Here is a 17170-nt window from a genome sequence, read left to right as displayed (position 1 = left end):
ATTTCAAGATTGAACCTTTGCTTCTCTCTTAAAAATTATAATGGTTAAGCCCTTTATAGTGTAAAAATCTGCCCCCATTTCCATATGAACTGAGTGGGAGAAAGGAGAACATCTCATTAAGGGTAGCATCTGATATTTTTGGAAGCTTTGAAATTAACACTTATCTCATAGTCCTCCTGTCCACTACAGGAAAATGCTAAAAGAATCCACTGCAGAGATGTTTTATTCTGAAACTGTGTGATCTGGTTTTCTGTCTTTATTTTCTAATTGTTCTGTTTGTTTAAATAGTAATATACTGTTGCATTGAACTGGCATGGCTTTCTTGTCTGTAGTTGGAAGAAGGCACTGTATGTACATTTACTTAGCACAAAACCTAGCCTGCAGGCTATATCATTGCTTCATAATGATCCAGCAATATGTTTTAAACTATTGCTCTTTCTCAGTATGGTTTCAGTCAGCTTAAGTAGATCATGTACCTGCTAGGGCAAGATCTTTCCATTCTTCGTTAAAATTATGGACAAAAAATATGTTAGTAGGAATATTCATTACCACTTATACATTATTAGATTATTCAAATAAAGAGATAACTGTCCAAAAGGCCTTGCTACCTGAACAATACAAAATAGAAATTCTGTTCTTACCAGGACTTAGGAATCATTCCTACTATAAACTTTACTTCCCTTTTTTTGAAACTGGAAAAATACCCTTTAAGATGAGATTGCTCATACTTTTTCTAGCTAGCACTAGATTGCAAATTGCATATGGCAATGTGCAAATGACTAAAGCTGTTTATTATGCTTAAGTTATTATTTGTTTCAAATGCTTTAACATGGTACACCCACATATTAAATATCTACAGGTTTCAAATGTGCTGTACCTTGTGCTTTTCACATATTGATGTCTTATTTTCCTTTAGGTATGTGCTGTGAGCTCATAATAATGCAGGCTTGTATCTTTCTCTAGTTAGTGGTTGTGGATTGACTATCCATAATTGCTGTAAACTTTTGCTGAGAGTTTAGAATTAATTGCTATTCTTCATTTATTTGGTTTGGTGTTTGAAGTGATTGTTTGCGCCAAGGAATACCAAGTCGAATGTGTCAGTACATTTTACAACTGCGTTAAGTCATCCTTGTTCCCATTGGTTCTGCTAGGTCTCGTCTTCGTTTAAAGTCACAGTATCCTCTTTTTCTACTACACATGTTCTGTGGGGAAGGGGCTTTGGTGGGTAGGGGGCTTCCCTGTTCGTGGATGGGCTTTTTTACTATGCTAATTAGGATAGTTCACCCGTAGTTCAAGTAGTTCTCTTCTGTTTATCAGCTGTTTTTGTTCTCTTCGGGCTTATTTGGGTACTTCCTTATCTGGCTGACTTATGGTGTTGTCTTGCTCCTTCCTTCAGGGCTTTGTTTTGTTAACTACCTGTGAAAGACTGAATAATGCCCTAATCTCCTCCCCCCCCCCCCGGCATACCTCCAACAAAGTGATGAGCCTGTTGGAAGGTGGCAATGCAGCTCGTCACACAGGTACAACGCAAATAAATGAGCACTCCAGTCGATCTCATGCCATTTTTACCATCAGCGTTTGTCAGAAACAATATGAAGAGTCTTAAAAAAATACTGATGCTGCACAATATTCATCTTGGAAATCAGTCTGGATGATTGCTTCAAAGTTCCATTTTGTGGATTTGGTGGGATCAGAGAGGGTAACAAAGACTGGAAATACTGGTGAATGGTTCAGAGAATCCATTCAGATCAACAGTGATTTGTTAGCCTTGGGAAATGTCATCAGTGCCCTTGGAGACCCAAAGAGGAAAAGTGTACATATTCCATACAGGGATGCTAAAATCACTCGTATTCTGAAAGACTCCCTAGGAGGAAATGCCAAGACTGTCATGATAAAATGTATAAGTCCATCCTCATCAGATTTTGATGAATTTTTGAATTCCCTCAAATATGCCAACAGAACCAAAAACATTAGAAATAAACCCATTGTAAACTACAACCCTGATCAAGACCGGATTGATGAAATGGAACTTGACATCAGATTGATTCATCAGATTGATTTGAGAAGCTTTGCAGAATCAGCAAGTTAGTAATTATGGTAATCAGGGTTCACAAGACTTGATTCAAGAAAGGACTCAAATCAGTTCACTTGAAGAGTGGCTCACCCAGCTTCAGGTCGAGTGCTTCAGTTACAGAAATTGCCTAGATGAAGTCTTCCCATTCCTGATTGATTTGAAGGAAGAAGCCAGCAGGACAGGTTGCAGAGCTGTATCATCATGGTACAGGAAGTAAGGAAGGAAGCCCTCACCATGCAGTGGATTGATACTGGGACTGGAACCAACCAAGAAGAGTCCCATCACATCACAATTCTTCAGCTAAAGAGGGAACTAAAAACATGCCAGATATTTAATTAAAAGCTGATTATTCAAATAAATAACATTATGCGGAATGACTGTCTGCTAAAACTTAAGTTCAATTTTGAAAGATGAAAACTGTTACACTTACCCATACTTCATTTGACTAAATATTCACAATCTTGTACAGTTCTGTTTGCCTAATCCTCTGGGACATAGTTTTACTTTAATGGGTGGTTGAAGTATCAATTCATCATGGTAGAGATAGGTAAATAAATGTAATACTTTGGCTAGTAATTTTTAAGATGATTCTATGAGATTGAGCTGTTTTATCTGTTAGTTTTTTTGTTTTAGGCTACAGTAGTTTTAGTTGTCCTGTAAACTCAGAAATTGTTTTAAATCCTGCCAATAAATTAGTCTGTCAGAAGCATTACAGGGGTAATTACAATGCAGATATTCTACTGGTATCAGTGCATTTACAGATAATCCATGGGTAAAGTTCATAGTACTATGAAGTTGCAAGTATCTTATGTTATTAAATCAGATTTTCCTAGTCTGTATTTCTTCAGTGGTGTTCCTGCAGTGTTTCTGCCAAGAACACCCCCTTTTCATTATCAGGCCTTTAGTTTACTGAGGTTTCTAAACTATTTACAGATTTTTGTTTCTCATCGCTTTTCTAACACTTGCTTCTGAGTTATATATCAACTTTCTGCTTTTTGGTGCCATTGTGGTGCTTTACAGTTTTTCAGCTGAGGTGAGAATTTCAAAACAAGATATGGGGTTCTCAGCATGCAGCTGTCCCATGAGGATCCTCTCATGCTGGTAACTCTGAAATAGCTTTCTCAGACAGCAGATAATAGTGCCAGACAATGATCTATGGGGAGAAGAGCTCTCAGCCTTCCCGAGCATGATAATGTCTCCTCATAGAACTGAAACATGATCAACTACATAATTCTTCTTGGGGACATCCCCATATACATTTAGGAAGTGTATATCTTGGATGTACTGAGTTAAAACATTGAATATGAATAACAAAACATCCCAAATAATGCAGATATTAAAATGTACAATAAGCAGAGCCTCAAATAAAAATTAATTTTGTAACTTGAAATTTCTGCACAGTAGTCTGAAACTAGAACTTGAATGAAGTTCTGATGAAAAGATGATCTTCGTGAACAGATCCAAAAAACTAATCTGAGTCTGTCTTGTAGTAGGAGACTGTGCTCCAATGAGTTAGAATTTGATAACATCAACCTGTTTTGCAATTTGCACACCAAATTCTGATAAGTGATATAGATTCTTATCAGGCAATTGCATATATAAATTATGTCTTAAATTCCTTTTTAAAACTCTGTTCTTGGTTCCTGTCATTCTAAATTACCTCTATTTTTTTTCTATCTTTCTTTTCTCCCCAAGCTTATTTTAAGCCTCTGATTCCAAGGTTCAAAAGAGTGCAATAATTGCATTAAACTGAAAGGTCCCCTAGGTCAGTATGCCAGGAGCAGATGGTTAGAGAGAGGCTAAAACAAAGAGAGCAATAAAGACTCATGAGCTGGGCTTACAGCCAGACCATCTGATTTAATAGCAAACAGTGGAACCTATTCTTGTGTGTACACACCTTTTTTTTTTTTTTGTTGCTACCAGGTGTCATTGCCTGGATGGTGCAGTCTTACTCAAAGTAAAAATATTGGGCAGGTATATTTTGATATTTAGTTATGTATGTTAAAATAAATACTTCTTCACCAATAGTTCCTACAGCTTGCTGGATCCCTCCCTCTAATATTTCTATGACCACAGAAATATAAAAAAATTAACTGTGGCCAACAGAGTAAGCAGAAATAATGTATTTGTGTTACCAAATGTATTGCTTACTTATTATTCTCATGGGCCTGCAAAGGCTAGGAAACTATTGTTTTACAGTGTTTAGTTCCAAGTACATATTCATGTTGCATTTTACTTTTCACATAAATAATGCAAACTGTGGTATCCTTTTTAATTTTTGTTTGAGTTCCTGGATTTCCTAGAAAAGAAGGGTATCACAGAATCACAGAATGGTTGAGGTTGGAAGGGACCTCTGGAGATCATCTAGTCCAACCTCCCTGCTCAAGCAGGGTCACCTAGAGCACGTTGCACAGGACCCTGTCCAGACAGATTTTGAATATTTCCAAGGATGGAGACTCCACAACCTCTCTGGGCAACCTGTTCCAGGGCTCTGTCACCCTCACAGGAAAGAAGTTTCTCCTCATGTTCAGATGGGACTTTCTGTGTTTCAGTTTGTGCCCGTTGCCTCTTATTCTGTCCCTGGGCACCACTGAGAAGAGTCTGGCCCCATCCTCTCGACAACCCCCCCTTCAGATACTTGTACACACTGATCAGATCCCCTCTCAGTCTTCTCTTCTCCAGGCTGAACAGGCCCAGCTCTCTCAGCCTTTCTTCATAGGAGAGATACTTTAGTCCCTTCATCATCTTGGTAGCCCTTTGCTGGACTTGCTCCAGGAGCTCCATGTCTCTCTTGTACTGGGGAGCCCAGAATTAGACACAGGACGCCAGATGTGGCCTCACCAGGGCTGAGTAGAGGGGCAGGATCACCTCCCTCGACCTGTTGGCAACACTGCCTAATGCACCCCAGGATACCCTTGGCCTTGGCCACAAGGGCACACTGCTGGCTCATGGTCAACTTGTTGTCCACCAGGACTCCCAGGTCCTTCTCTGCAGAGCTGCTTTCCAGCAGGTCAGCCCCCAGCCTGTCCTGGTGCCTGGGGTTATTCCTCCCTAGGTGCAGGACCCTGCACTTGCCTTTGTTGAACTGCAGGAGGTTCCTCTCCGCCCACCTCTCCAGCCTGTCCAGGTCCCTCTGAATGGCAGCACAGCCCTCTGGTGTATCAGCCAGACTAGACTCCGCACCACTGATCACAGCCCTCTGAGCTCTGCCCTTCAGCCAGTTCTCAATCCACCTTGCTGTCCACTCATCTAGCCCACACTTCCTGAGCTTGCCTATGAGGATGTTATGGGAGACAGCGTCGAAAGCCTTACTGAAGTCGAGGTAGACAACATCTACTGCTCTCCCCTCCTCTAGATTAGATGTAGATTAATGTAAATGATTATCTTGGGGAGAGGTGTCTTTTTTTCTAGTAAAAGTTAACTAAAATATTTGGATGTGACAAGCGCTATAGGTAAATTCATTGTCTTCATTTAAAGATCAATATCATCTACTTAGCATGTACTGTTTTGGTGTAGGTCCATGTATTGCATACCGAAAGACTACTTCCTAGCAGTCAACTGTATAAGGTCAAAAAGAAATAAACGGACAGTATGCTTAATTTTGTATCACTGCATCCTACCCCACTCTGTCATCATGTTAACATCTGTGCAAGTTTCTTTATTTACTAGCCTTTATTTTCTCTTTTTTTTCTGTAGTTGGCTCAACTCTGAATGATGATATGGTACCAATGTGAGGCAGGACACACGTCTGTTAAGTTTAATAGAAACAATGCATTGCATTGGTACATAGCCTTTGGGAAAGGTTCTGCTCTCTAAAGAAACATCAGGTTCTTGAATGCACTCTTAAAAGCTGTTAAGGTTTATCTTACCTTGGAAGAAAGATGTAGGTAAGCTGGTTGTACATAGGTATCCAGCTTTAGAACACTAAGAGGTGATGCTTCCATACTTTGCATTTGGCTTCTGCGATCTTATGGTCTCTTTAGGCAGTTATGTCAGTTGCAGAATGAGGAAGGCCATCTTTACTTCATTTTGAGAAGTGTACTACTCTTGTGGTTGATGTTGAGATCTTATGGCTACATCTCACAGCACACTATAAAGAAAATAATTGTAGTTACATACTCACTTCATCCTGTAGTATTGGTTATGGGTACATTTTTTCCTTTGGGAGAAATAAACTTGTCAGAAGGAAATCAATAGATGAAACACAGAAGTGAAGAAATAATTAGTAGAAACAACACAAAACCACTTGGAGAATTTGCTGTATATACTTCAAAACTTTGCTGTTTTAAACCCCAAATGAATGATTTTTTTTTTCATTTTTCCAATTGTAAGAATAACACTGTCCCCTCTTCCCCAGCTGAACTTTCCTTTTATTATCTAGCAGGCTCTAGTTATGGATGAAGAGGTATTTAGTCAGAAGGATCATGAGCTGAAGGTATTGCAGAATCAAATGAAGACGTTAATACAGGAAAATGAAGAACAACTGCAGTCTTTAAAGGAGGCTCAGGAAACAAACAGATTACGGGTATTTTTCCTCTGGTACATATCACTCTGGAAAGATGGTTCAAATGAGATATATGTATAAATAAATACATTCATTATTTCAGGACAGATTCTTCAGGCTTTTTTTTGGACATCGATATCCACCAGTCTTATGGGTGTTTTGTTTGAATCAGAACTGTATCACTTAATAAATTGGATTCATCTAGTGGATGAAGGACAAGACTATGATTCCTGATGTTTGTATATGTAGTGGGTAAACAGCAGAAGATTGGCAAGGAGATAGGAGCACGCTGACGGATCAATTATTCCAGCTGCCAAAACACTTGATGTGCAGAACCCATGAGAAACAACAGGTCGTGACCCTTAGACTTGCACCACATAGGTGCCAGTCTGGACTAGTTATCTGTAGATCTAAAGAATTACTGCTCCCCTTGTTATCTGTAGTGCATGTGCAGTACCCCACACTGTAGCCTCTTAGTTCGCCTTAAACCCACGCCCCCCTGAACCTCACCACGGGCCGATGCTCTGCGGTGCCTGTGACAGCCCTGTCCCTTCCCCGCAAGGTTCCCGGGGTTCCCCTTGCGGTTCGGGGATTTCAAGGTAATAAACATCTAATAACCTTGCTCCAGAGGGGTGTCTTCTACTGCTGCCTATTCCAAGTGTCAGTTACCGCCATTAATAATATACCAGCCTAGCTGTGCCACAGCCTTCTTGTATGGCATTAGGTGAATCATTCAACCTCTCTGTGCTTCCTAAAAACATAACACACACCCCCATTGTGTGTTTTGTTTCTAGGTTGTTTCAGAACTATTCATTAATTGAAATTTGAAAAGCCTCTGAAGGGTTCTAAAGATTCTATAGAATGCTTTAATTTAAAGAATCTGTAGAAATATGTTATAGCTTTAGTAAATATGAGAGTAAAATTTTGTTGCCTTTTGACTTTACAAGACAGAATTTTATCCTAAGTTTCTGAGCATTTACTATTATAGGAAGCTGAGTGACATACATAGTGGAAACAGTGCTTGCCTTTTGCCTCTCTAGATCACCATGAAATGGTGATGGGTAGCAGGTATGTAGTATTTCAAGATACACAAGACCATAAATGGAGTAGCTGATATTCCCCTGCTGTTGCATATCACATGGATGATGAATAGAATATTGTCTGACTCTTTTGAAGAAAACAGCGTAAACATAGCTAGCTAATGCTCTTCTTATTTTACTTTTTCTTCTTTTTCCTTGTCTTTGCTGATGTCTTAGGGAGAGTCATTGTTGAATGAAAGGTAAGTATACTACTCATTACCTTTTTCTTCCTTCTGTCATTTTCTTTCTTTTCTGTCATCTCTGGCTAATTTTGTTTTGTTTTTTTCCTATATAACATAGTGTCAGGTTATTACACTGAGATAATGTTTGTGATTTATATTTTGGAATATACAAGGTTGAGGTAATGAACAGAAACAGTCACACAGTGAGTAAAAGACTTGCTAAAAGTCACAATCAGTTCAGTATCAGGGACAGGAGAAGAGCTTGAAACCTCTCAGGCACCAGTTTTGTACTTAATCCACTAAACTGCCCCTTTTATTTAAAAACTTATATGAAAATAAGTAGGATAATTAAAAGTAAATGCTTATGTCAAATAGTTTGAAGTGACATTCACAGAAATATGTAATTTAGTGATACATGATAAGATCAGAATTGTAAAAGTAGCATCTACTAGGTATTAAATGTTAACACATATATGTATTTATATAACTGCTATTGCACTGTTGTCCGTGCAAGCATATCGGGGACAAAGAGTCTTAAAAAGAGTTGAAGACTAGCTGCAGGGTGAATCCTTGCAGTTGGCTTTTACTGCTTCCAAAATCATAAAAATATGGTATTACATATATATTCTACTCCCAATGACATAGGGTTGTATTCCATACATATGTATTGTATTCCAACAAAACGTCAATTTGCAAGGCATTGTTTGTGTGCTCAGGAAGAACTTGCAATCTCAGAAAACAAGGTGTAAAGGATGAATGAAAAATATATGATTCAAAGTAGGAGAATGCAAAATATCTTTCATAAAATACTTTCAGTTGACTGTCACAGCTGTTTTTCAAATTTTCTGTTGTTGGTAGGCCAGATTTTAGAGGTACTCTGAAAAGAAGTGAAAGTAGTGGAGGGGGGTTGAAAATTGATATAATCTTGATGTTATAGATCAGTTTACAGAGGATATGTAGTTTTGAACAATATACAGTGATTGCTGCAGGAAGGGCAGATAAGTAAATTCTCCAGACTAGTATTGCTAGCAAAGTTGAGGCTGGGTAGAATAAGTAGTACCAAATACAAGGGATTCTGGGATCATGCAAATAGTTGCATATGTTTGTTTACTAACACAAATAATATTTAAAGTGAGATTGCTCAAAGAGGAAGCCTGTGTACATGTTCAATTATTTAGACTCAGACCATGTGTTCCATTTAAATATTTTTTGCTGAATTCCCATTTTATTCCCCCATAAACACACACAGATAAGCAAGCATGGGCTGATAAGTATGTCGTCTGCTTCTCACTAGATGCCTAGATAAGCTAAAGTAACTTGCCTAGGATAGGCCTTTCTAGAAAAAAAAAAGTCTTCAAAAATATTTATTAGAGTTTTGGGGTGGTATATTAAAATTATATGTCATAGAGTTTTCATTTTGTTGCAGAATTTGCCTGTTTGTGCACTGCAGAAGAATTTAAGGTCAGTGAGTGATATACAAGATTCATGATCTTGGTAATGAATTTAGGAAAGGTGAATGTGATAGAGAGCTGATGATCAGCAGCAATTTTGGTTTGTGTTTTCTTTTTTCCTTGAGAATGAGAAAATGGTGAAACAGCAAATCCTTATTGATCAGCTAAAAGAAAAATTAGAGAAGTTTACGGTTATGAAAACTTCAGACTTCCCAGGTGCTTGTGGAGATGGGCCAGCTGTTGCGGCATCTGCAAGGAGGCCATACAGTGTCCCACTCACAAAGAGTCTCCTACACTCCCTTCATCCACCTTCAGGGACAGAGACCTGAAAGGTAAGGGCTGCCCAAATGTTACATTTTTCTCCTTTACTTTGTAATGATTATACTTAGAGAATTAGAGTTGACATGAGAAATTATGGTGGCTTTGTCAGCTGTCGTTTAGTTTCCCATTGAAGACTCTGAAAAATTACTTTCTAATTTGTTGCAACAGATGCTATGCTGTGATAGTCCAAAATGTCCCTGGCAAATTTATCACTTACAGTGATAAAGCTGTAGTCTTTTCTGTTTTTGTTTGTGAGCCTTTTGAGGGTTCAAATATGAAACATTACCAAAAATGAATGATTATTCTGTACTGAGGTATTGAATACATTTTGGTAATGAGTTTCTAACAGTGCCTTTTTTAGCATTTGGAACAAGTTCTCTAAGCTCTCTCAAAAACTTCTGTTACAAAGGTATTCAGAAGTTTTATAGAAAACCTTTGCTTGCAAACTCAGGTGGTAACACTTTCAAACTGAAATAGTTTTGAAAAATCAGTGAAGAATTGCTAGATTGTTACAAGTGATTTTTTCCCATCATTTTTGGGGTGCTTTTTGGCAGGTGTATACCAGCCCCCCTGCCTACTCCCTGGCCCGGGTGATGGCAGCATTTTGTGCTCGCAGCCAGGTGATGCTGAGCTACGTAGAAGATCAGGATAAAGTCCTTCATTGTCATCTGTCTGATCATAGCAATGAAGAGGAAGGAAATACAGACAGTAAAAAGAAAACCTAGTTTAAGTAATATTTTTTTGTTCTTTAAAGGGTTTGTTTTGTTTTGTTTTTACACACATATGTATATCAAATGTAATAGTACTGCCTAATATTGCCATAATATGAGGCCATTTATGATGTTACTTAAGGTAAACTTATGGGACCAACTTGGCATAATGCAAGACAAGTATAATAAATTGTATCAGTGACCTGCATGTGAGGACATAGCTTTTGATTTAATAAATATTGCATGATCCTTGTTTTGGGGCCAGAATCTACCAACAAGATCTAGGGGAAAAAAACGAAGGTAAAAATGCCCATTTGAGTTTTCTCAGTTTGGGATTCTTCTGTGTTAAGATCATGTACTGTTGCATTAAGATAAAAGAAAACAATTCCTGTATGTTTTGGAATGTAGCATGTTTTTCATTCTTCTTCAGGTGTTCTATAAACCGTACATGGACACGAAAACAGGCTTCTCTCTGCTTTCCCCTTGACCTAAGTGATATGAAGTGTCAAGTAGACAAGTCTAGTTTTTACAACAAATCTGTACTACCGACTGACACAATCACAAGTAAAATGGAAGTTATGAGAGGAAAGTATATTATAATATCAGAATATGCAAGAATGTGTTTATCACATTTAATTATTTTTCTCATCCAAATATGGGCATTTAAAACAACAATAATTGTTTTTTTTTGTAGCTCAGCTCAGATTTGAGATTTTTTTTTCCTGAAACTGCATCAGTGACTTTAATGTTTAAATAACATTAGCCAGCAAGTGCTTCACACATCAGAGATGTTTAGATATAAATCTTTAGCACTCCTTCAAGGAAAGAAAATAAATAGTATTATTTTATCAGAAATACACTGAAATTATTTAAATAATATTTTTCCTCCTACTCAGGGTCTTGGAATGCTAATAAATGCTACCCTTTTTTCCCCTGTTTAGACCTACTATCTTTTATACAGATGGCAAGGAAAAGACTCCTTGCACTACTCTATCCTTTTGATTTTTTTCACTTCCCAGGCTAGAAACCTACACATGCAGTGTTCCAGAGCACTGTCCTTTGGATACAGAGTGTATTCCAGATCTTTCATCTCACTATTGCCATGTTTTCTTTCAAGGTGAAGAGACTGACAGCCTCTGGAAGAGTCATGTTTTTAACATGCAGAAGTTAAAGAATTCAGAATTGAGACTCACTGAGGCCAAGCAAAAAATGAGAGAACTTGCACTTAATATCAAAATGAAGGAGGAACTTATTAAGGAATTAGTAAAAACAGGTAACTGGCTACTGCAAGGCACATTGAAATGAAGAAGTTCAGAAATAAATAAGGCAAAAGAAGACAGAATACTTCTGAAATTCTGCATGTCTTAGTTTTTATGTAATTACCTTGTGCTAGAAGACTTCTAGTAACATACAGATTCATAACTTCTATGAATTATTTGCTGTGATGGCATTGAAGGCTGTAAACTTGGATTAGGGACTACTGTGCAATGATGTGCAGATGTGTTTGTTAAATATTTTGTGTGCTTTGCTCATTATTACTTTTTTCCACCAGTCTTGTAATTTTTCATGTGTGCTTAGTGCTACAGGTCTTTCCATGGACATATATCTATCACATGGTGTCTGGGATAGGAGAGAAGATACAACACGGCTGGGAATGCGCACATTTCCAGCACTGCAGTAGAGAAGCAGGAATCAGGGGCTAATGAGGGCAAAGGCTGATATCCCTGTTAGCCTACATCCCTTACATACCTGTCCTAGTATTTTCATATCTGCCAGAAACTAGCTTATGATGATGGTAAGGACCTCTCTGCTCAACCCCTGCCATTACACTCTTCTCCTATGCACACATTCCCTTGGGACTGTCTCTTGGCATTGAAAAAGATTCTGTGCCCCCATAAATCTGTGAGAAAGACCACCCAAACTGGACAAATCAGAGGGTGGAAATGCAATCCAAAGTTGTTCACTGATTATTCATCTGAAAGTTGAGTAATAAGTAAACAGCATATCCTTCTGGAAAAATGAATATTTATGAAATATAGGGGAGCCATTTTGACAAAGATTGCAGTGGGTAGAAGAAATTCACTTTATTTGGTGCTCTAGGTGATATCAGATAACACACAAAGAATTCAGTTTTGGACTCCTTCCTTTATCTCTACTTCAGAGTTAGACTTGCAGATTGAAGTTTTCAGGAAAGGAACTGTATGTTCCTTCAGGGTTGGAAAACGTCTCAGAAATTGTTGGTTCAAGCAGAATGAAATAAGTAATAATTCAACTCCCCAATTAAGTATTGCATTTCAATTGATTATCCTACTGTTTTTTAAACTATTTGGATATGATGTCTTTAAGGTAAGGATGCTGTATGGGTAAATGGGGAAGAATGTCAAGGAGATAGGTGATAGAAGCTAGCCAGACCATTCCGTGGGAAAAGGAGCATCTACAGGGCATATTGACCCCTAGTCACGCGGCCAAGCCTGTGCCAGTGTGGCACTACACCGGGGCTTTGAATCAAGATTAGCGATGAGCTCAATATGCTTACTGTGCATGTGTGTAGTCCATAAAAACTTCATATACTGCCCCCCCCCGCTGGGTTCCTCACCATGGACCGACGTTCAGCAATGCCAGGGACTGACTCTCCCACTCCATTATTGCCTCGATCGGGAAATCATTGGGGAACTCCCGCTCAGATGCAGAGGTAATAAACGCTCAATATCGACCCTAGTGTGCCTTGTGTTTGTGTATCTGTCCCTGCCGGGAGTCCAGGTGTTGCCCCCACCTTACCCTTACAGTGTATCTGTCCCCGCCGTGAGTCTGGGCATTGCCTCTGCCTTACAGATGCTCAGTCTGTAAGCAGGTATTATTCTTTGAAAATAACTAAACTGGAGCAAGAATCTGAGCAGGCAAAAATGGAACTGGCTGAAACACAAAAGCAGCTTCAGGAGCTGGAGTGTAAGGAGCTGGAGAGTAAGGAGCTGAGAGACATTGCTGAGAGCACCACGTTACAGAAAGCATTTTAGAAGAAGATGGATGCAGCTAAGTTGAAAGTGCAGGTATTTTTGACCTGACCATTAGGATTTGCAAATCCCTGTCCTACCAGCACCTTTGAAATCTTAATGCTCTGCCTGTAAAACCCTCACTAGTTTTACACAATTGAAGCTGGTTGGATTGAAGTAGGTAATGAGAAACTTAATATCATTATACTCACAGTGCTTTTTAACATATATGTGGTTAGATACATATAGCATTTTATTGGTAAACAAGAAAGAAGTTGATGACATGAGATGCTCATAAATCATTGTATGTAGTACCGTACAAGAACCTACACAAGGAGACTATTTCAAATGTGTTTTTTTTTATTACCCGTCATAAATAAAATTGCCATTTTAGCAAATTACTATATAAATTCCAGCTCTAAGCAAATCCAAGGTTGTTTGTGATTATATGTTTGTAAGATCAGGCCCAATACAGTCATTTTGTGTGGTGCTGATGTTATGCTTTAAGCTCTGCTACACCTAAGTTCAAGTTCTGTGTGGGGTCAGCTTAGGTGCTCCATGCCTCACTCATAGAATGGTGAGCTTGAGTAAGTACCATATGGGAAGACCGAAGTGGCTTATCAGCTTCAGCTGAGTACCAGCAGTGGCAGGGATATCCTGGCTCCATTATGTCTTTGCATGACATTTTCCAGAGCTATGAATTCTGGAAGACTTTACTAGCTTGGGTGTAATGTCAGGCTCAAACTGTATCTGCGCCTTTTTATGGTGCTTGAGATTAATTCTGCCTATACTGACTTCACCAGATGGTTCAGAAGCCATAGAAATAATTAGTGATTTTTTGGGCAAAAGTTAGTAAGCCTTGCTGACTCTAAGAATTCAGTGAAATGAAGAATTTTGCCATGAACTTTCAGACCTTACAGAAGAAGAAGCAGGATACTAAGACCCTAGTTTTGTTCTCTAACCAAAGTGAGAGATGAGCAACAGAACTTGAGCAGAATGTGGCTCAGATGAAGCATCAGCAGACTCAGCTACAGAAAAGACTGCATGAGGAGACTGAAAAAAAGAATCTCCTAGAGGCAGAGATTCAGTGGGACCATCAACAAATTAAAGTAAGATTTTTTTTGTTTCTTTATGACAGAGGAGATTGGCCAATTTTGCTTCTATTTTCCCAAAGGCAATGAAATATACTGCCAGACTTTCCATAGTTTTAAGTAATGCCTTTCTTGAAAAGTGCACTAAAAAAATTGTGTATAAATATTTTCATGTGGGAATTGAAGACACGAACTTTGCGTGTAGTGAAGCAAGATTGTTTATTTCATATTCCATCCTCTCTTATATACCTTATTGTGTGAGAACATACACCTTATCATGTGAGAATATAGCTGTGTTTACAGATTAAAGTTACTTGCTATTTTGCTACATTGCTACAAGCCGCGCTCTGCATCGAGAGTCTCTTCTCTCTCTCACGTCCTTGCCCAGCTCACGCGCCCCCGTCCGTCTTGGCACTGACTCAAGTCTTTGGTGCACTTTCCCAGGGCTTGTGGCACTGAGAGAATACTTTGTTGCTGCTCCCAGTCGTCTTCTGGTACACATCGCCCCCGACATCTCCCCCTTTTTGTTTTAACAAAGCTGCATACGCTTGTTGCTTGAAGGCACATCTATCATTTGTTGCACGCATTGCAGAAGACAGGGAAACAGGCACAGACTAAGATCATCAATAACATAATCAAGCCACTCTTCACAATAGTTAATAACCACCCTGTGATCCCCCATCCTGAGAACAATCGTTCCAGCCAGTCATTGTCGTCTAACCTCAACTTCGCTACGCTCTCTTTCAATCTCAATATACTGTCGTGAATAGATTCTGAGTGATCTGACAAATTCATACAACACATTCCTTCCAAAATCTCACACCCGTGGCCATGCGCCAATAATAAAAAATCTATAGCTGCGCGATTCTGCAATGTAGCATGTCTTATAGAATCAACATCAGTAAGCAGCCCTGACAGTGCTGTTGCGGTATTGTTAGTTTGCTTAGCAAGCCAACATCCTAATTTATTTAAAATTGCTAAAGCTTTTGCAGCAGCGACCCCAGGAGTAAAAATAGATGCCGCGATAATCTCTCCTGGGTTCCAGAAGGTAAAATCATCTCTACAATCTTTTTGAAAAAGATGTGTAGATCGTCTAGTGCGACTTTGTCGTTTTTGTAGAATCATTGTAGAATCGGGCAGATACATTCCCAATGTTCCTACGGTACAGGGACCACCCGCGATGTGAGATGGGATTCCCTGCCAGGCACGATTGTCGCAGATCAAAAACAACCCTTGTGGTAATTTCAAAGGGTCGTTACTGGATTTAGAAATGTTTGTACTAGTTACATTACACCATAAAGTTGTGTTGCGATAAACAGCTAAGGTAGCATTAACAACAGTGATCTCCCTTCGAGAGGAGCTTCGTCCTGTATAATTGAAATATATACACTGATCCATCTGCACAGAACCTAATAACTCTATTTCTTGTGGTTCCCCAGGTAACACCGGTAGGTAGGGCGTCCAACTATCCCAAACATCGCCCCACCGACTGCAGCCCAGTAGGGCGGCAGGGGTACCATTACAAACTTGATATACTTTTCCGTCTGTCAGAAGACCCACCAGACAAGTTTGAAAAGGGTTACAGCCGAAGCCACAGACAGGCAAACAGTGTCCTGTCCTGTGGCATTGGCTATAGTTACCCAAAGATTAGGTCGTTCGGAGACAGAGGGCCACATCCCTCTGCCTACGTCTATTGTTCCCCCAGATATAACACAAAAGCATGTTATTGCGAAAAGTCACATATCGTTTCTCAGAATTACGCTGCGACTTCTTCAGATTCTTCGCCACGAAATTGGCGTCGTACGTCGTAGGGCTTAACACATCGAGTAGGGAACCAACGAGGCTGGGTACCTGTAGAAACACAAGCATAACCCCTCCCCCAAGTTATCAGGGAAAAAGGTCCTTTCCATTGGCCGGAGTCCAGATCACGGACCATAACCTGTGCTTGTCCTGAGGGAAGAAGGCGTGAAAAAGAGTTAAAATGGGAGGCAACAGGGGTCTGCTCATCACGGACCCGATTCAAAAAGTTAAGGACATACAAGGCCTTTGCCACTCTCTCTTGAGGAGTCCCATACCCCTCGGTTCCCCCTTTTTGTTTTGAGAGCATCTGTTTCAAAGTACTATGGGCACGTTCAATCAAAGCTTGCCCAGTAGGGTTGTGTGGAATACCAGTTAGATGTTGGATTCCCCAGGCTTGAAGAAAAGAACGAATTTTCGCAGAGACATACGTGGGACCATTATCAGTCTTAATGGTACGAGGCACACCCATAAAAGCAAAAGCTTGCGTCCAGTGAGCGCAGACATCTCGAGCGCACTCTCCGCGATGAACACTGGCAAACAGTAAATTAGAATAGGTATCCAGAGAAACATGGACAAAGCGAAAAACACCAAAGTCTGCGATGTGAGTAACATCTGTCTGCCATAAATCTTGAGAGAATAGACCTTGAGGGTTAGTACCGTACAAGGGCTGTAAAAAATGATTTTGACAAGAAGAACAGGACAGAACAAGAGAGCGAGCCTGTTCTTTCGTAAGGTGAAATTGGCGTTGTAACGCCGTGGCATTCTGATGATAAAAATCATGTGAAAGTTGGGCCTGCTGTAGAGTATTAGGCGTTAGCGCCGGCACTGTCAAGGCGTCAGCTCGTTGATTACCTTCAACAAGAGGGCCCGGCAATGAAGTATGGGCCCGCAAATGCATGATAAAATATGAATGTTTGCGCCCCGACAAGAAATTGAGTAAAGAGGAGAAAAGGGAGCATATACGAGAA

General features: G+C 39.6%; 1 pseudogene; it reads left to right on the top strand.

The window, feature by feature from the left end:
• The window catches only part of LOC104141038 (kinesin-like protein KIF27), a 33618-nt pseudogene that overhangs the window by 4435 nt on the left and 12013 nt on the right, over window positions 1-17170 (top strand).

The sequence above is a fragment of the Struthio camelus genome, chromosome W (assembly GCF_040807025.1).
Source record: "Struthio camelus isolate bStrCam1 chromosome W, bStrCam1.hap1, whole genome shotgun sequence".
Classification (NCBI taxonomy): Eukaryota; Metazoa; Chordata; class Aves; order Struthioniformes; family Struthionidae; genus Struthio; species Struthio camelus.
Note: the sequence above shows the minus strand (reverse complement) of the source record. Positions and strands in the feature narration are given on the sequence as shown.